This window comes from Mustela erminea, chromosome 7 (genome assembly GCF_009829155.1).
Source record: "Mustela erminea isolate mMusErm1 chromosome 7, mMusErm1.Pri, whole genome shotgun sequence".
NCBI lineage: Eukaryota > Metazoa > Chordata > Mammalia > Carnivora > Mustelidae > Mustela > Mustela erminea.
The window spans coordinates 90,686,571-90,708,183 of NC_045620.1; the positions used below are offsets into that span (position 1 = coordinate 90,686,571).

The window sequence follows — 21,613 nt, forward strand, 5'->3', positions numbered from 1 at the left end:
ATGTTTATATATATATACACACACACAAAACTTTATTGCATATTTACATATATGTATTCTCCAACTACACAGAAAAAAATTTGTTAAAAATGTAAAGCACACTGGGGTGCTTGGGTGACTCAGCTCTTGATTTTGGCAGGGTTGTGGGATCAAGCCCCTCATCAGGATCCACACTCAGTAAGGAGTCTGCTCAAAATTCTCTTTCCATCTGCCTCTACCCCTCCCTCTCAAATAAATATATAAATCTTTTTTTAAAAATGTAAAACATACACTGCCAACAGGTCAATACAAGAGTCCCATATTGCGGTCTTAAACCTAACACCAGCTTCACCCTATGTTCAGATGTTTGCTCATGGTTTGCTGAAGTTAATTCATGTTGAGTTTCTGTCACCCACAACCAGAGTCTCAACCAATATAAACATGTACTATTTTCATAATCAGAAAAAAGGTAAAAAAATATTTCTATACTATTTATTTTTTAAATAGTGTATATGTAATATGTTGTATTATTAAAATATAAACTCCAAGAGAAACATAATCAGCAGCTTAAAAAGCAACAAAAACATGCCCGCGATATGCTGAATTTTCAAGATTCCCAAATGCCCCTACCACAATACAATGAAAACAAGTTGAAAAATCATTTCTTTCACTAGAGTAAAACAAGATTAAAAGAACAAGCTCTTCCACCACTTTACAAAATAACCTGATTATACAGGGGGTTTCTATAGCATTTATTGTTGTCATTCTATTTTTTTTTTTTCTGTGTATCTTCAGAACAGCATATGCAGGATGACGCTGCTTTTAGGAAACCTGAAGGATTCAGCACGGTAAAATATTATATTTTAACCTTAAGGAGCAGCTATATACTCTTAGTTGGCAAACTGACAAAAAGTTTCTGTCAGCACATCCATAGCAGATTAAGTAACAGGAGATGGAGTAAAACCTATGTTTGCTTTTCACTTTAAACTACTTTAGGCTATCTGACACCAAATTTCATTGAGATGATGGAAGCATTTGATGTATGTGTTTTATTTAAAAAAGAGAAACTCAAGGGGGGCCTGAGTGGCTCAGTGGATTAAGCCGCTGCCTTCGGCTCAGGTCATGATCTCGGTGTCCTGGGATTGAGCCCCGCATCGGGCTCTTTGCTCAGCGGGAGCCTGCTTCTCTCTCTCTCTCTCTGCCTGACTCTCCACCTACTTGTGATTTCTCTCTCTGTCAAATAAATAAATAAAATCTTTAAAAAAAAAAAAAAAGAGAGAAACTCAAAGAAAGAAGGAAGGAAGGAAGGCAGAAACTGGCCCTCAGCTCTCAGAACTCCTTTGACAATGACATTTCCTCCCCTATGTAACTGTTAAAATCACCAAAAATCGGAGGTTGCTACTAAGCATTAAAAAGGACAAGAATCTGAGGCATTACCACTTTTTCAATTAAAAAAAAAAAAGGCCTCCAGTCAAATTACTGTCAGTCAGGTCTTCAAAGACTTTAGCTTTTTTTTTTTTTAACAGAAATCAAATTCCTGACTCAATTACTGCTCCTAACCCTTCTATAATTACTGGCAGATTAATCTTTTTATCAAGAATTTCTTACCCACTATTCTTCTGTCCCTTGAAAGAAGTCCCAAATCCTGATTCTATACTGAGGATTCTAAATAAAATCTAAACACCTGAGCCCAACAGTCTAGTACTTTCACAACATTATCTGAACATTCCCATCCACAGTTTCTTCAGAAGACTCCTCTCCATCAGGTTTCCTCCTCTCCAAGCAAGCTGAACTTCTTTTCCTATAAACAGCCTGATTGCCAGGATGGGCTGCATTCGGCTACCATAACAAATAACCTCAAAATATCAGTGACTTAAAACAACAAAAATTCACTTCTTGCTGATGGCATATGTCCACTGGGGGTCAACAGGAGGCTGAACTCCACAATGTCCTCACTCTAAAAGCAGCCAACATCTAGAGCACTTGTCAGCAAAATTCTTCTGTAAATGGCCACAGAAAATATTTTCAGCTTTGTGAGACATATGGTTTTTGTCACAACTATTCAACTTAGGTGTTATAGTGCAAAAGCAGCAATAGACAATACATAAGAAATAACACAGTTACACAGGTGAGGAAACTGGCTCAGTTGGTGATAGAACATGCAACTCCTGAACTCTGGATTGTGAATTTGAGCGCCACATTAGGTGTAGAGATTACTTTAAAAAACCCTTCAGGATGCCTGGCTAGCTCAGTTGGGAGAGCATAGGACTGTTGATCTCAGGGTTGTGAGTTCGAGCGCCACACTGGTTATAGACATAATGTTAAAAAAAAAAAAAGTTTAATTTAAAACAAATTAAAAAACAAAAATCTTTAATCAAAAATAATAATAAAGACAGAAATGACTATGTCTATTTTCCAATAAAAGTTTATTTACAAATAGAGGCAACAGACATCTTTGGCCCACATGCCAATCAGACCACTGCAGGTCACTCCGGGAGAGGAAGAAAGGATAGTGAATGAATGAACTCTTTAAAACCTCTAGTTTGAAATGACTCATGCCACTTCAGTTCACATGTCATTGGTCAAAGCAATTCACATGGCCACACCTAAGTCCCAAGGGGCAAGGACATGTCATCATAACAAATGCCTGGGAGGAGAAAGAAATACTGGATAGATAATCCTAATGAATATCACAAAGTATATTTTCTTAGACATTTGTAGTTTCTGCCCACTAGAATGCCCAATCCTTCCTTTCTCTACAAATTCAAATCCTAGCCATCTCTCAAGATTCAGTTCAAATGTCTGTCACCTTTTCCAGAAGCATTCCCTGAGTCTCCCAAGTCTATGTGTCTTATCAGCTCCTGAAGCCCTCCTGTCTAACCTTCTTGAATGTTTTCTACATTAGCAACTTCAATTGCCTTAGGACAGTCATTCTGTGTTATTTATCTCTGTGTATTCCATAGAACTCAGCACTGTGCCTTAAGAAGGGGTTCAGTGGAAGTGCTGCTGGTTTCTCCATCTGTCATTTGCTAATTTTAGGATTTTTTTTCAGATTTATTTATTTATTCAAGAGAGAGAACAAGTGGGAGGGGCAGAGGGGGAGAGAGAGAGAGAGAATCTCAAGCCGACTCCATGCTGAGCATGGAGCCAGATGTGGGGTTCATCGTTTGTAACAAATGATGTAACCCTTAAATAAATATAGGAGAACTATCAGTACAAAGGACAGCAACCTAAGACCATAAGTGAAGAGGTCACATAAGATGCATGTGTCAAGAAATCATATCTTCGGGGCGCCTGGTTGGCTCAGTGGGTTAAAGCCTCTGCCTTCAGCTCAGGTCATGATCTCAGGGTCCTGGGATCAAGCCCCACATTGGGCTCTCTGCTCAGCGGGGAGCCTGCTTCCCTTCCTTTCTCTCTGCCTGCTTCTCTGCCTACTGTCTGTCAAATAAATAAATAAAATCTGTCTGTCAAATAAATAAATAAAATCTTTAAAAAAAAAAAAGAAATCATATCTTCTTTGAAAGAGAGCCACAAATTTAGCTGTAAATATTCTAGTAGGCCAACAGAAGCAAGATCCATATTACCAATCACCGTACCAATAAAATAAATCGTTGTTTAGAATAAGCATGAAATTAAATAAGGCCCTTTAAATATTTGAATTTTTTTCTTTAAATAAAGTAAGACATTCTGCAAAGCAACAGACGAAGAAATATTTTTTTCTAAATAATGGAGCTAGCATCCAGAAGATACTGAAAGAATAATAATAATGAGTAAATATTCATCTAAGGATATATTATGTCCTCTGCACCAACCTAGATGTCAGAAGATTCTATGACAGCCTATAACCTAGCAGGTGGGGAAACAAAACATAACATACACAATATGACAGCACGTACTAAGATTATACCATACTCCAATCATTTATGGAGCACTTACAATCCAGACTCTGTGTAATACTGAAGATAAAATAATAATCAAGGAACTATCATCCCTAATTTTAAGGACTTGCAAACTATCAGATATAAATAGCTATACAGGGCGCCTGGGTGGCTCAGTGGGTTAAGCCGCTGCCTTCGGCTCAGGTCATGATCTCAGGGTCCTGGGATCGAGTCCCGCATCGGGCTCTCTGCTCAGCAGGGAGCCTGCTTCCTTCTCTCTCTCTCTCTGCCTGCCTCTCAGTGTACTTGTAATTTCTCTCTGTCAAATAAATAAATAAAATCTTAAAAAAAAAATAGCTATACAAACAACTATAATACAGCATAATGAATACTCTGATGAAGACTTTTATAAAGTATTAGGGAAACCAGGATAAAAAAAATAATTATTTCTGTTTCTAAGGAGAAATCAGAGACAGCTTCATTGGAAAAGTCCTTGGAATGCCACAACTTGACTATGAAGAGCCTAGAGTAGGCAAAGATGTGATGTGGATTTAAGAAAAAGCTTATGGCAATGGTATGGAAAATGAACAGACCAGTAGACTATACACTCTGCTAGGGCAAGACCATGCCTGTCTTGTTTACTGCCAACACCCTTAGTGCTCAACACAGCAACTCACACACAATAGACCTTGCTGAGTGTACAGTTGTTGAAAAAATTGAAAGGAATGAAACAGAGACACCATTAAGGAAATTACTGTCCAAGTAAAACATAGGGCCTGAATTAGGCCAATGACAGTTGGAAGTGGGGATGGCATCAACACTGAGTTAAGTCTTTATTAAAATGCTATATTTTACAGCTTATGAACTATAGAAACTTAAAGAACACAGCCATAGAGACTAGAGAAGCTATCTGGTCCAATAAGAAACCTCATAAAGAACTCTAAGTCAGAACAACTATCTGACAACCATAAGTGTATTACATATTATTGTAAAGTAAGCTTTTCAACTAGTTCTGACTGTGAATTCACCTCGGAAGATCTTTAAAAAGTCTATATGCCTCAGAGTGCCGGATAGCTCAGTCTGGTGTCTGCTTCTTGATTTCAGCTCAGGTCACAATCTCACAGCCATGAGATCAAGCCTTGCATCAGGCTCCACGGTCAGCACAGAGAACCTGCTTGTCCCTCTCCCTCTGCTCCTTTCGCTCTCTTTCTTACTCTCCCTTTCTCTCAAATAAATCTTTTTTTTTTTAAGCCTATATGCCTCAATCTTCAGGTTTCTCTTTTTTCGTATTTTCTGTAAGATACAGTTTTAAGGAAAGTTAAAAATTATAATTTACTTTTAATTACAACACAAACTTCAAGAAGGTTTCAGTTAGGATACAGAAAGAGAGTACTGGTTTAATTTCTGTGACATAGCACTACAAATTCAAAAGACTAAATGGAAGACCTATCAAGCCATCTGAGCTGGATAAAAGAGACATGATTAAGAGAGTTTTCTAATACTTGATATTCACTTGTTTCCTATTCAAGAATGATGTTTAAAAAAATAATTCATAAAAGGGATGAGATCATTCTTACCTTGCAGTATTTTCCTAATATAGCATAATGGTTTTGATAGAACGGAGCAGTCAAGAATGGAGACACTAGATTCAGACTCCCTAGGTTCAAATTGCAGTTCCCTTGCCTAGTCAAGATCCCAGCATTAATCAACCTCTTGTGCTTGTTTCCTCGTTTACCTCATAAAGTGGTTGTATTATATGAATTAATCTGTATAAGACTGCTGGAGCTTACTACAAAGTACTCAATAAATGTTAACACTCTTATCAAAAATAATATCTAGTACAAATACAGGGGGTTTTTTTCCCCCAAATACAGGTATTAAGTTGAATGTGAATTCTAGTCATTTAGCTGCTGTATGAGCATAGCAAACTACCATACATCAACACTTCAACTGGCAATGTTGTAGAAATGGAGACTTTTAACAGTATATACCCTTCAAGAGCATAAAAACTTCCCCAGATTTCTACTGTTACTACCGGCAGAATCCTGAGGAAATTATGATCCCTTTTTTTGCTTCAGTTTCCTTCTTAGATCTTCATATGAGCTTTTTCTCCAGGATCCTGAGATGAGTCACAACCTCTCCACTGAAATTCTGATTTAGGCTCTTTTATGAGCTGTGACTGGCTGATTCTGGGTGTGGTGCCACGGCTGGCACATCCCTTCTGAGAATGCTGATGTGGTGAAATGCTGCTGTATTTAGGCTGGTTTACCTTGTAATTTTCCACTGTTTCTTTACCAGGATGAGTAAAAACAAAAACCTAACTATCACTTAGCATTATCAACCCCTGAAATCCCAAAGGAACAAAGTTCTTCGTCAACTATCCTCTAAGAAGCAGTACTAACAAGTCCCACCCAGACTGCCAGTCATGTGAGACTTAAATAATTTATCCAACAATTAAAGAACCATTTTTCACCTGAGATCCCTAAGTCAAATGTACCTGATGTGAGTACCTGGGTGGCTCAGACGGTTAAGCATCCGCTTTTGGCTCAGGTCATTATCCCGAGATCTCTATCAGCCTCCCTGCTCAACAGGTGGGTCTGCTTCTCCCTCTCCCTTGCCCCTCCCCACTCTGTGCACTCTCTTTCCCTCTTTCACTCACTCTCTCAAATACATATATAAGTATCTTTTTTTAAAAAGTACCTGATGTACTGTCATCACAGTGACCTGAAAATAACAGCTTTGTTTTTGTTTTTGTTTTAATTAAAAAATACTTCTTCTCTACTAACTACCACTGTGTGACTTTGGGCAAGACTCTTACTTACCTGAACCTCAATCTTCTTGACTATAAAATGGGGATACTAGTATCTATAATGACATTATTACTATGCGAGCTAATGTACATAATACATCTAGCTCCAATCAATAAATGCTAGTTTCTTTCCAACCTTTCTCACCCTACATCATCCCCACTGCCAGGTTTTATATTATTGGAAAGTCTGGGAGAGAGACTAGGATGGGTATCTGTCATTAGCTTGCTGGGGCACAACTTGGAGCCACTGGGGTTCCTGACCACAATTCAACATCTTCTGAGCTAGCTGTGAATTAATATCAGCATCCTACTTCTTTATTTTAGCTATGCCTCCCAAGTTCCTAAAAGGTACGAGTCATTTTATGTTTAATGTTTGAATGATCATTAACATTAGTATCAGCAAGAAAACAGCTTCACTTTATGACTCAGAAATCAAAATATCTTACTTGTTGGCAGAATGTGAAAATCAGAACTACTAACTGATAACACCAAACCTGATTTTCTTTCAACCATATAAAAGCCAATTTGATGCTCAAATGGGAAAATGTATATAAAGTAAATATGGCAAATGTTAATAATTGATTACTGAATATAAAGGGTTGTTCTTTCCCTTTGCTGTAAATTGGAAATTTTGCTTAAGAAAAAGTTGGGGCAGCAAAGCGTTGGGCAACAGATTTGACATAATCATATACTAACACTCCTAGAATCCAGGAAAAAATAATTACTGTTTACACCAATTAATTAACAGAAAGCAAAGTCTGATTGTGTCCTCTCTTTATAAATTTTACTAGGTCTAAAACCAATCTACCTAGATGTTTACAGACTCCCTAGGGCTGCCACACTCGGAGGAACGGCACAGGCCTACTCTAGAAACGGTGTTAGCCGTAAATAATAGCCATAATCCCTTTGCTCTCTAACACAGTCATTTGAAATGGATTGGTCTGGGGGCACCTGGGTGGTGCAGTGGGTTAAGTGTCTGATTCTTGGTTTCAGATCAGGTCACGGTCTCAGGGTCATGAGATCAAGCTTGTGCTGGGCTCTGCACTAAATGCACAATCTGCTTGAGACTCTCCCTCTCCCTCTGCCCCTACCCCCTGTGCTCTCTCTCTAAAATAAGTAAAATAAATCTCAAAAAAGAAAAGAAAAAAGAAAGAAATGGATTGGTCTGTTGAGTATATTCCCAAGCCTTCACAATGCATAATACCTCTACTTGAAGGGAGCATTAGAAACCATTACTGAGATAAATTTTTAAAATTTTAAACCCAAGGGGCACCTGGGTGGCTCAATGGGTTAAAGCCTCTGCCTTCAGCTCAGGTCATGATCCCAGGGCCCTGGGATTGAGCCCTGAATTAGGCTCTCTGCTCAGCGGAGAGCCTGCTTTCCCCCCACCCCCGCCTGCCTCTCTGCCTACTTGTGAGCTCTCTCTATAAAATAAATAAATAAAATCTTTAAAAAAAAATTTTTTTAACCCAAGAAGGAAAATACTGAGTATAATCAAATAAATATAAGAAAAACAGAATGGTGTGATAAATAAAAGCAGCAAGTAGCAAGTTTCTACAACCTAAGTAGCAAAAAAGAGGGGTTTTTTTTGTTAAGATTTTATTCATTCATTTATTTGAGAGAGAGAGAGCATGAGAGGAGAGAGGTCAGCGGGAGAAGGAAACTCCCTGCTGAGCAGGAAGCCCGATGTGGGACTCGATCCCGGGACTCCAGGATCATGACCTGAGCCCAAGGCAAGCTGCTGAGCCTCCCAGGCACCCCAAAAAGAGGGTTTTTTTTTTTCACCTAAATAGAAATAAGGGAAAAACTGTATATTTAGTATCCCATCAATATTTCAGCTGCAGGGAGACCTAATCTACAATATGTTTTCTAATATGTACAAATGTAATAACAATATAAAGTATAATTACACAAAATATGTGTAACTTATAATACAAATATAATAACATAAACTATAAACAATTACATACTATATAAAATAACAAGAGAAATAAAAAATAATAATATAAAAATAGGAACTTTTGGGGCGCCTAGGTGGCTCAGTCCTTAAGTGTCTGCCTTCCTGGGATCAATCCCCGCATTGGGCTGCCTACTCAGCAGGAAGCCTGCTTCTCCCTCTCCCCCTCCCCCTGCTTGTGTTCTCTCTCTCTCTCTGTCAAATAAATAAATAAAATCTCCCAAAAAGAAATAGGAACTTTTTTTAAAAGCTCAGTAATTAACTTATTAAAAGGTCACTCAAATACTTTTTGGAACCTAAAGCCGTCCCACAAAAAGCTATGCTTTTGGCTTACTCTGGCTTCCTAAAATTTTAAAGCTAAATATAGTGAACAAACTGTTCGTATCTCCTTTCTTAAGCAATGTAGGAGGCAAGACAAAAGCGGTCCATTTTAATCCAAAATGGCTCAGTAGAAAAACAGGAGTCTAGCAAATCAGACTGCAGGATTACTATTAGCACTAACAAGCAATCTGGAGCTGAGAATACACAACTTGATATCACTACAGCCTCTCTGAGTGGTATTTAAGAACCATTTAATTTTATCTTATGCTTAAACTGAAACCAATACTAACCATACTTTCTGAACTGAAAATAAGCCTAATGAAAATAAACTTAAAACCAAAAGCTATAAAAATGTTTATTAACAAACAATAATAATGAGAAAACAAATACAGCTGGGAAGGATTCAATACCCAAAGGATAGACTTGGATAAGCAATCCTTCATGAAGTCATCTTTTTAAGCCTTAGAGCATACTGTAAATCTAACTGAAACTATCAAATCTGGCTTCACCACAGTAAACATCAAAGGCAGCGAACACATCATAAATCAATATGCAATGTACCATAGCAATCAACCCTGTAAATTTTTGCCTGTCATGTTGCATTCATTGATATTTAGATTCCAAATAATTTCCCCAAATCCCTGCTTCAGCCTTTCAGATTAGATCCTGTTAAATTAGAATTAATCCTAGAGGCCTGGCATAAACTAAATTAGTTTTCACTGCACAGCCATGGAAAAGGGAGTCCCTCCCCTGGAAACGGATATAATCTAATGGTCTTCACTAGAACATTCTCAGGGTATAACTCAGTTAAATACTTCTAAAAGAATTTACATGTAGACTGTATTTACATGTATTTCCTGCATTTCCTGCATTTCCCTGTACAATGAAATATAGATGAACAGCTATTTTCTGATAACTTTCATGTCATTGGCAATAGCACAATGAAAACAAATGTTGATTCAAAGCCCAGCTCTACCACTTATTAGCCATAAAATGCTGAGAAACTTACCTAACTGACCTGTTGTAAGGTGGTGAAAATGACAATTGGGTTAACTCTGCCTATTATAGTTGAATCTGGTCTCAGGGTTATTTTGAAGATTAATTACAATAGCATGCCCAACTAGCAAGGCATATAACACAAAGTAGCAGTAACATCCAAATAGTTTCCTTGTCTTTATCATTATTTCTAGATTTTCTTCTTATTTCTACTTTACCCAATTCTTTTGAACTTTATTCTCACTACCAAAAGCCAACAATATCTGTCAAGCTGCAGTAAGAGACACAATACAGTAAGAAAACATTACCGTTTCGTTTTTCGTGTTTACAATTAGCCAAACTCCAAGCTAACTCCTTTATATAGTTTATGTCACTTAATTGCTACAATTTTCACAAGGTGGTTATTTCATTCAGTTTACAGTCAAAGACAGTGAGGCTAAGAGGTTAGATAATTGGCCTAGGATCATTCTGCTAAACAAAACCAGTGCTGCTTTTGCCCTACCAAGCCAGTATCTGTCCCCAATCACTACCTCATTCCTCTCCCCAAAGGCACGATTAACCCAGTTGATGAGGAACATTTCCTTACTTTTCCTTACAGGAAGGTAAAATGTTTAGTCTTGAGAGGAAAGCAAATTGACAAGAATAATGTGATAAATTCTATAATAGAGAAACAAGCAACATTCTTTCAAAGCAAAAAAAATGAACTACTTCACCACCTGGAGGAGATAGGAAAAAAGAGATGACAGACTACTGAAGTGGGCCTTATAGAGTGGGTATGGTTTTCAGGTGGAAAATGGCTGGAAAGATAACCCTTGCAAACAGGACAATGAGATGTCACAGGAAGTGATTAGGGAGAGCTTCAAAAAAAATACCATTAAAGGAAGATAACTCAGCACTAGGAAGCTAAAGATTTGAACCAGAAAGCATAAAGTATATAAGAAAGGAAAATGCCAGGTTGCCTGGGTGGGTCAGTGGGTTAAGCCTCTGCCTTCGGCTCAGGTCATGGTCCCAGGGTCCTGGGATCGAGCCCCCAGTTGGGCTCTCTGCTCAGCAGGGAGCCTGCTTCCCTTCCTCTCTCTCCTGCCTGCCTCTCTGCCTACTTGTGATCTCTGTCTGTCAAATAAATAAATAAATAAATAAAAGCTTTTAAAAAACAAAGGAAAATGCCAGAATAATTTGTACCTAGAATAACAAATATTACATGAGCATATTGGTAGATAGTACATAAGACGTATTAATAAAAGGGACATGAAGGGGATACTCAGGGAAACTAAAACTCCAACTCAATCCCCTCTCTGGAACCATGGCCAGCAAGTACTGCCTGAAATCCCATTCCAAAAGAGAGGTGTCCACTGGTAAAGACTGTTCCTTGACATTATAGATCACAGATAAATACAAATTATGAGCAACAAATTGCCCCTCCACTAACCACTGCCATGCTGCTCAATAAACTCATTAACCATCATGTCAATCAAGAAACCGTGTCACAAGCTATACAGAGATGTGCTTGTTAGAAGCAGATCAGTTTTGATCAAACACAGATAACCTGCCCTTTGACTTTTCATTTGGAGTCCATATTTGAAGCCATTGTTCCTCTATCTACGGCATTTTATATATATATATGACACAACTCTCCAAACCTGCAGGCACATGAACCACTTAACCGAAGTCAGCATCAGCTGCTCCAGAATAACTAACTAGCTTTGAGGTGAACCTCCCTCCAGAGGTGAAGTGAATGTCAAACAATCCTAAATATAATCTTGAAATTTGGTGAATATCACCCAGACATTTTAGTGAGATGTGGAGCAACAAACTGGAAAGGAAAGTTTATGCACATAAAATCCACTAATAAAAACACTTTAATCCGTTCCTACCACTTTATAAATTTCTACTTCCTTTGTTCACTCCCTAGAGAAGGTGCTGACGGTTTATGACCTAAGTACATGAATCATAAGTAACTGCTATTTGATAAGCGATCAAAGTAAACACTGAGTACCTACCATGACTCATTTACTGTAGTAGGCACTAGAAATAAGGAATTCATAACCTGTTCGAGAAACGAATGTGAACATCTAAACATTATGAGCTAATCGTTATAAAAGAAAGGTAAGAAGTGTGAAATGTAAAGAGAAAAGAAAGAAGAGGGAAGTTCTAATAGGAACTGAGTCAGGGAAACATCACAGAAGAGATGCCATCTCACCTGGACCTTGAAAAATACTAGGAATTTACACAGTGGAAAGGAGGGGCGGGGAGGAGAGAGATGGAATTCTCCAGGAATGACAGCCCAGTGTGGCTACATCAGTGGTTCTCACCCTGGCTGGAAAGGGGCAGAGTCTTAGACATGTAATTTTATATACCATTTCACAGAGGTTTCTGTGGTACAGCCAGGTTTGAGAAGCACTGGGTTAGAAAACCAGATTACTAGGGTCAGGAGACGGAGCCAGAGAAAGAAGAGAGCTAGAGGCTAGGCTAGGGCTAGACTGAAAAAGCTTTACAAGCTAGCTTTAAGAAGCCCTCCCAAGGGGCATCTGGCTGGCTCAGTCAGGGAGCGAGCGACTCTTGATCTCAGGGTTGTGAGTTCAAGCCCCACACTGGGTGTTGAGATTACTTAAACAAATAAAACTTTATTTAAAAAAAGAAGAAGAAGAAACCCTCCCAAAACTATTACAGAATTTCTTTGTGACCATTATTTTGGTAAAACTGATCCTACATTTCATCACATTTGAATTCTGGTCCTGGGCCCCCACTGCCAAAAAGCGAGAATCTCTTTTTGTAAGGAGTAACTTAACCAAGTTTTTAAGCAGCAGAATGGCATAAAAACCATTCTTTCCTGCGGCAGGTAGAATAATGCCTGCACTGCCGCCACCCCCTCCCCCCAGGCAAGATGCCCATGTGCTAATCCCTAGAACTTGTCAATGTATTTATTAAGTTACATGGCAAAGTGGAATTAAAGTTGCTAATCAGCTGTGAGACAGGGTAACTAACAAGGATTACCAAGACGGATCCAGTGTAATCGTAAAGGGTTTTGAAAGTGGGAGAGGGTGAAAAGAGAAAAAGATACGAGGATGGAAACAAGGTCAGAGAGATGTTCCGCTGCTGGCTTTCCAGATGGAGGAAGGAAGCCACAAGCCAAGGAGTGGAGAAGGCCTCCAAAAGCAGGGAAAGGCAAGGAAACAGACTACTCCCCCAGAGTGTACAGAAAGGAACGCAGTCCTACTGAAACCTCAATTTTAGCTCAGTAAGACTCATATCAGACTTTTGAATTATAAAACTACATACCAATAAATCTGTGTTGTTGTAAGCCAGTAAACTTCTGGTAATTCATCACAGCAGCTGTAGACAACTGATATACTTCCTTACTTAAAAATAGATTTAAGGGGCACCTGGGTGGCTCAGTGGGTTAAAGCCTCTGCCTTCGGCTCAGGTCATGATCGCAGAGTCCTGGGAATGAGCCCTCTGCCTACTTGTGATCTCTGTCTAGCAAATAAATAAATAAATCTTTAAAATAAATAAAGAAAGAAAGTATGTTTCTTGCTATACTTCTGCCCAGTCCTAACAGAAATGTCCCTTTTTCACTGACTTCTCAGAAAAAGAAGATACTCTAGCTAGACATAAAGACTATCTTTTAGTCCAATGTGGGGGGCGGGGTGGTTAACAAAAAGATAAGAGGTCTCTACATAGAAGAAAACAAAAGCAGGGTAAGGATGAAATGGCCTACAACTTGGATCTTTTAGAAGAAGAGGAGTGACTAAGCTGAAAGTGGATCAGAAGGAAAAGACTAAGTAAAAAAACACAAACTTAAAGGACTCCGGTCAGTCCAATATAGCACCACAATACAGGAAAAATTATTATAAACTCAAAGCCATACAAAGTACAAGCAACAAAGTTAAGGAGAAAAGTCACGAGATGTGGGTTAGAGAATCTAGATTAAATGTAAACTCTCCAACTAAATTTTGTGATCTCAAGCAATTCATCTCACCTCTCTGGGCCTCAGTTTATTCTCTTACATGAAATGCAGAGTCTGAAATGAGCTTCAAGGATACTACAATCCACGCCGGCTTTTATTAAGTTTTAAATGTCTCTGAACAGTTCCTTTACCACTTATTATGTATTAACTAATAAGACCTCAAGCTGATGGCCTGAATTACCTCCCTTAACACTTGTATAGTCTAACAAAATTAAGTCAGACCTCCTTCACCCTTCCTTTAGTAGCTAAATAGATGGTAGGTAGACGGTGGAGAGTTATTACACTAGTCTCTCTACTTTTAAAATTTTCCACAATGGAAAATGTATTACCTAGAAAACACTAGAAGAAACCTTAATATATTCTGTGTCTTAAAAAGAAAAAGGAAAACATATTTCAATTAGCAATAATCGCACCTCGGATAAACCTCATTGGCTACGATACTGCCACTGCGCAAAGCTGGAAAACATATTTAATTATAAGTAATATATTATTTCTATGTTGGCTTTTGGTAATGTATTTTCCCATTTCGGTATTTAATTAACCTAGAACTGAATATTAATTTTACTGAAACACAAACTGAATCAAATGTTAAATCAAAAAGAAAAAAATTTGCCTATATGTTAAAAATTTAAAAATTAAATTAAAAAATTAAAAATTAGACCTATAGGGTGCCTGGGTGGCTCAGTGGGTTAAGCCGCTGCCTTAGGCTCAGGTCATGATCTCAGGGTCCTGGGATCGAGTCCCACATCAGGCTCTCTGCTCAGCAGGGAGCCTGCTTCTCTCTCTCTCTCTCTCTCTCTCTCTGCCTGCCTCTCTGCCTACTTGTGATCTCTCTCTGTCAAATAAATAAATAAAATCTTAAAAAAAAAATTAGACCTATATATTTTCTAGAAATACTGAACTGGAACAAAATACCTGCCAAAACAATATTTCATTTAATTTCAGTGCTAGATTAACTGACCCTCCCACCATATACCTATCATACAGCTTCAATAATTATCAGTCTATGGAGAATTTTGTTTCACCCCATCCCCACCCCCAAGAGAAAAAAGACTAACCATTCACTAAAAAGAATGATAGAACTAATTTCACTTCCCACTTCTAATATTTTGTGAATAGTTGTTTTCTGTGAAAAGAAAAGCATCTGACATTATGGGGAAATTACTCAAACATGATTTTTCAATTTAAGAATCCAAGTATACTGCCAAGAAATTCCCAATAAATCATGTTCTCCTAATTTTACCTTTATATATAGTTGAGAGCATGGATATTTAAGAAATGTCTATAAACCAAACAGTTAAATGGACAAGAACATCTCAAGAACCAGTAAAGTAAGTTCAGCTGTTTTCTACCCCAAACATTTACTTGCTGTAAGAGACAGACATAAAAGGTGAAAATCCATTTTGTGTAACTCTAGAGAGGAAAGAAAAATAATTATATCTGATTTTTACAATTCTTAAGCTCTCATAAATTCATATTAACCTTGCCCAAATTTGAATTAGAAAAAGTATATGAAAATGAAACACATATTTTTAAGAAATTAAACTTAGATCTGTAACATGTTGACTTAAAATAGCAATATGCTAAATACTATAATCACCAATCAAAATACACTACTTGGAGCTCCAAACTGCTAAATATCTAAATACCACACATTTATGATATACCAAAGCAGGTTTTAACATTAAAGGAGAAAAGAAGCATGTATACAGTGATCAATGAGTTCAGATTTTTTCACTTCGCCATTTTCACATATTTGATCTCAGGGGGTCCCATAAGCCAAAACAAATCCCAGTATTTCAGCAAATGTTAAACAGTTCTCATCACATATACTTTTACTTTTAAATATTGAAACACAAAAGACAGAGAACATTGGCCAAAGCAACACCATGATACTCATGAAAATATGTAGATGAAGGGATCTGTATCGTGTACGTAGACTTACAAAGTTCACTAACAGCCAGTAACACAAAAGCAACTGGGTAAACAGGAAAAAGCTGACAGTAATATGAGATAATAATAGCAATGGATTTATTGCCAGGTATTACTATGTGGTCATTTGGATTAAAGTTCAGTATCATTTGAAATGTGTTCTAAATTAAAGTTAAAAATTGTATTTTAATTTCAAAATGTATGCAAAAGACTGCATTTTTGGAAATGTGTATGGAAAGAATAAACTTTTCTTTCTGAAGAAATGGGACAGGCAGGAAAAAAAAACCCCACTTTATTTCTAACACAGAAGCAAGATAACTATTGTTTGGGGTTCACAGTATCTCAAAATAATAGAATATTCCACAGACATTAAAAATTATGAATACGGCTAGGACCTGGGTGGTGCAGTCGACTGAACATCCAACTCTTGGTTTCGGCTGAGGTCATGATCTCATGGTCACAGGATCGAGCCCCACTTCAGGCTTCATGCTCAGCATGGAGTCTGTTTGAGACTTTCTATCCCTCTCCCTGTGCCCTCCCCAGCCCCACACTCTCTCTCTCAAATTAATTTTTTTAAAAATCATAAATACAACCAAAATAAGAATATGAAAATATTTTATTAAGTAATTTACTTAACCAACTAAAATTTATCATTTTATTTTTTAAGTATCTGTAAAGAATAAAATATATAGTTTATATTGATCACTCATAACACCCAGGCATTTTTCTAAGCACTATATAATGTAATAATCCATTTAATTTTTGTAACAACTTTAATGGGACAGGCACTATTATTATCACTCATTTAAATGATGAATGACCAGAGGCAAATCTAAACTAATTCAACCAAAGTGACTTAGCTAGTAACTAATAAAGCCAGGATTCAAACCCAAGTAGTAGAACTCCAGAAAGACATGCCACTCTGCTTGTCATAAAATATCAAAATACCTGATAGTAGATTTAGAGGAGAATTATAAAGTTGTTAAGTTCTAATTTAATTTAAATTTTCTTTCTTATATTACTTGGAACTTAATTTTACAATAGTGAATGAATAGTAGTAATAACAGTAAACATTCAGTAAAAATACTGACTACAAGATAGACCATTTCTCACAAGAACCTCGTATGATAGATGCTCTCATTAGCCCCGTTCTACAGATGAGGAAAGTAAGGCACAGAAAGGGAAAGTAACTCACCAAAGATCACACAGTGAATAGATAACAGCCAGAATCCAAGTAATCTAACTCCAGAGTCTGTGATTGGGCTCTTAACTGCTACACTATACCAAAATCTATGTAATCAAGAGAAATGAGACAACATTATTTCCACTACCTTTTATAAATTCTATGGTTCTAAATAGAACTGGATCTGAAGTCAAAGTAATATATGCTCTATCAATGACGTTAAATAGATTTTTACCAACTACCTAAAGGAACAAATAATATCTTCTTCCTTCTCATTCTACACTATGGTGATTACAAATAACTTTAGTTTTTCAGAAGCTAATAAACGTAAAGTGCATTGAAACATTCAAGAACAAACTATCAAAACAAGCATTTGGTCTGTGATAGGTATAAAAGTTCCGTTCAGGTATACACCTCAAATTAAGAATCTCCTTTTCTCTGTAGAAAATGATGCTTAAGTAACAAAGCCAGCAAAGAACGACTGTTTCTACTGAAATACAGAAAGAAAAACAGCATCTTTACTATCAATATCTTAATCTCACCCTTTTAAATTTCTATTTTCCTGTGTATATTACAGTATATATAATATTTTAGTACTTGCATATAATTTATAAATGAATACACTTAAAGAGGGTGTGTGTGCTCATTGTTTACTGATAGAAATAATCAAACAGACAACTCGCAAAAAAAAAAAAAGAAAAAACAATTTACATCACTGAAAAGATGATTTGACTTTTATTTTAAAGGTTTCCTTTTACACCCTAAAGTTTTCAGGATATTTTTAGCTGGTTAGCTGATCACTAGATGATTCCTAAAGCACTATGTTGACTGCTTCTACTTTGCAATAGGGTCTTTTTGGAAACTTTTCACAAAGGTTAAATGAAGGACAGGTAACAGTTGTCATCTGAGGTCCTTTCTATATCATGAATCTAAATATGTGTCTGGGAAAGTGTTTTGAGGCCTACCAAGATTAAATAATCTTATCAGAACTATGATGAAACTTGAGGGGTAGAGCTAAAAACTTTCCATCCCAGAACTATTAGAATTTTTGTCCATCTTAGATAAAACATTTTCTAAAGTTTCTAGCATAAGAAGATAAAAGAAATTTGCTATCTTAAAAAACATTTCAGGTTCCAAATAAAATGTAGACATTGTTAGCAAAAGTGTTAATTCATGGTACCTTTTTTGGAGGTAAGCTGGCAATATTTATCAAAAAAAATTTTTTTTAAGATTTTATTTATTTATTTAACAGAGGGAGAGAGAGAGAGATCACAAGTAGGCAGAGAGGCAGGCAGAGAGAAAAGGGGGAAGCAGGCTCCCTGACAGGCAGGGAGCCCAATGCAGGGCTCGATTCCAGGACCCTGGGATCATGACCTGAGCCGAAGGCAGAGGCTTAACCCACTGAGCCACCCAGGCGCCCCTATTTATCAAAATGTTAAATGTATATCTCCTTTGATCTAACACTACCATTTTCTGGAATTCACAAAAAAAAATGATTAGACATCTATACAAAGATACAGTATAAGAGCTGTGACTGCTAGAAAACTGGAGACAATCTATGTATTTATCACTATCAGCGATTTAATAAATTGTGCAATCTATGTAACAAAATACTAATTTGATATATATCTGTGTCTATTGCGTATTGTTGAATTTTAGAAGTAGGTTACAAAACATCAGGTATAAACGAAACTATCTTTTAATGAAATTATAAATTTTTTATAAAACATTTTATTTATTTATTTGACAGACAGAGAACACAAGTAGGCAGAGAGGCAGGCAGAAAGAGAGAAAGAGAAGCAGGCTCCCCACTGAGCAGAGAGCCCGATGCGGGGCTCGATCCCAAGACCCTGGGATCATGACTTGAGCTGAAGGCAGAGGCTTTAACCCACAGAGCCACCCAGGCACCGCCATAAATTTTTATAACTGCATACAAAAACATCTAGAATGTAGTTTACCAAAATTGGTTTACTGTATTGATAATGGGATTTTAAGCAATGTTTACTTTCATCTTTAAGCTTTCTTTATGTTTCAAATTTTTTACCCTACAAATATATTATAAATCAGGAAATCAGGAAAAATAATATCTTCTCATCTTGGGGAAAAAAAAAAGAATTCTAAGACTCTTAATAGTTTTCTCAAAGACATGAACCTATAAATTTAAAGAATAAGGTGATCTTATCTTAGGGCAGTCGTCCTCAAAGTGTGGTACCTGAACCAGCAGCATCAATTGTCATCTGAAATTAGTTGGAAAAGCAAATTCTCAGGCCCCACTCCAGACCTACAGAATTAGAAACTCTGGGAATGGAGTCCACATTCTGTATTAGAGTCTTCCAGGTGATTCTGATCAATGCTCCAGTCTGAGAACCATTAACATGAACTCAAAACCTAGTGACATGAAAGGTCAATTTAAACTCCTCTTGGGGGCGCCTGGGTGGCTCAGTCAGTTAAGTGTCTGCCTTTGGCTTGGGTCATGATCACAGGGTCCTGGAATCAAGTCCCGCATAGGACTTCCTGCTCAGGGGGAGTCTCTTCCACCTCTGTCCCCCACTTGTGCTCCCTCTCACTCTCTCTAAAATAAATAAATCAAATCTTTTTAAAAAAATTTTTTTTAATAAAATAAATACCTTTTGGTACTGTATGTCACATAAACCCAAACAAGTCTGGTCATGTCCCTACCAGGAAAGCCTACTTGTTGGTAAACTTTGGGGATAGAGACGTCAAAAAACATTTGAAATACCAGAAGTAAAACTGTGACTAATCTTGATGCAAAAGAAACAAATAACAAGACTCCCAAACCCAACCTTAGAAACAAAAGCACCAGATGGTGAATACTATCAAAAGCCTGGTGCTACTCAGGGCAACCTTCTGGAAACTCTAAGAAATAACAAATGAACTTGGAATCCCAGCTGACCACATACTGACAGAATCACAACTGAGTAATACCCAAACCTCTGGCAAAGATGTGAGGTTTATTCAACATACAATGGAGCTATTAACTGGATCCAAACATTAGGTCATCTCAACATGGTAGGAACATCCATATTGAGGCCTCAGAGTCGCTAAACTGTGAACAAACACATCAAAAATAAAAATCCAAAACACTTTCATACAAATCCCCTTAAGAGCTCATTTCCCCAAGGGCGAGGAGTGGGGGATCGGGGAACACTGTCAGTATTAAGGAAAATGTGGAAGAAATAATAAACACAGGAAAACTGGGGATAAATATACAGATTATCACTTAAAATTACTGCATCTATAAATACAACTTAAGAAAGAGTTCTCAGTTTTTGTAGGGTCTACACTTGCTCATATAGTATCTTTTTTTTTTTTTAATTGGACAGACAAATCACAAGTACGCAGAGAGGCAGATAGAGAGTGGGGGGGAAGCAGGCTCCTTGCTGAGCAGAGAGCCCGATGTGGACCTCGATCCCAGGACCCTGAGATCATGACCTGAGTCAAAGGCAGAGACTTTAACCCATTGAGCCACCCAGGCGCCCGCTCATACAGTATCTTTCCCCTCTTAAAGATACCTGCCTACCATCTGCTAGAAAATTGCTCCTAACAAATATATAAATCTACCTTACCTATGCTATCTCTAAATGGTACCACCTTAAATACAGTCCAGCTATGCACTGTACAATCTGTACAACTATGCAAAGCAACCATACTTAAGAATTAACCTAATTTGGGGCGCCTGGGTGGCTCAGTGGGTTAAGCCACTGCCTTCGGCTCAGGTCATGATCTCAGGGTCCTGGGATCGAGGCCCGCATCGGGCTCTCTGCTCAGCAGGGAGCCTGCTTCTCTCTCTCTCTGCCTGCCTCTCTGTCTACTTGTGATCTCTCTCTGTCAAGTAAATAAATAAAATCTTAAAAAAAAAAAAAGAATTAACCTAATTTGGAATATACCTGAACCTCAATAGTGAACTATAAGTCTTTTTTAAGCATTCTTTAAAAAAAAAAAAAAAATTATTTATTTATTTGACCAAAAGAGAGAGCACACAAGCAGGGGGATCGGGAGAAGGAGAAGCAGGCTCCCTGCTGAACAGGCAGTGTGACACGGGGCTCTATCCCAGGACCCTGGGATCATGACCAGAGCTGAAGGCAGTCGCTTAACCAACTGAGACACCCAGGGGCCCTAGAAGTCTTTAAGATGTCAGACTATATAAAGTTCATAGAGATTAGGCTGACAGGAGCCTCCCAGCTATGTACATAACTTATAACCTACTCTTTCCAAGTAATTAAAATTAATGATAAAACTGTATCTCGCTCTGGGGCACCAACTTCAAGTAGATAAAGAATAACAGGTCGCTCTCTGACCCTTAGCTTTCCATTAAACAGGATGAAGCTGCTTTGACTCTGAATCTAACGTATAGAAAAACAAAACTAGTTTGAGAATTTTGTTGGACTCATTCTCTTCATTTGCTTGAGTCAGTTTTTTACTTGTTTTCAAAAGGCTTGGCTGCCTATTTTGTCTATTATAACTCTGAGAACAAGAACACTACAACACACAGCAGTCTGATGCAGCCCATCCTAGAACCATGGAGAAATGAGTAGTGTGATGACCAGCAAACAATTATTTTAGTGACAAC

At 37.5% G+C, this 21,613-nt stretch overlaps 1 protein-coding gene and 1 pseudogene across 3 annotated transcripts in view; both read right to left on the minus strand.

The window, feature by feature from the left end:
* EXOC6B (exocyst complex component 6B) overlaps positions 1 to 21,613 on the minus strand; it is a 615,706-nt gene that overhangs the window by 564,156 nt on the left and 29,937 nt on the right. The window lies entirely within an intron of this gene.
* Positions 14,213 to 14,365, minus strand: LOC116596598 (annotated as a pseudogene).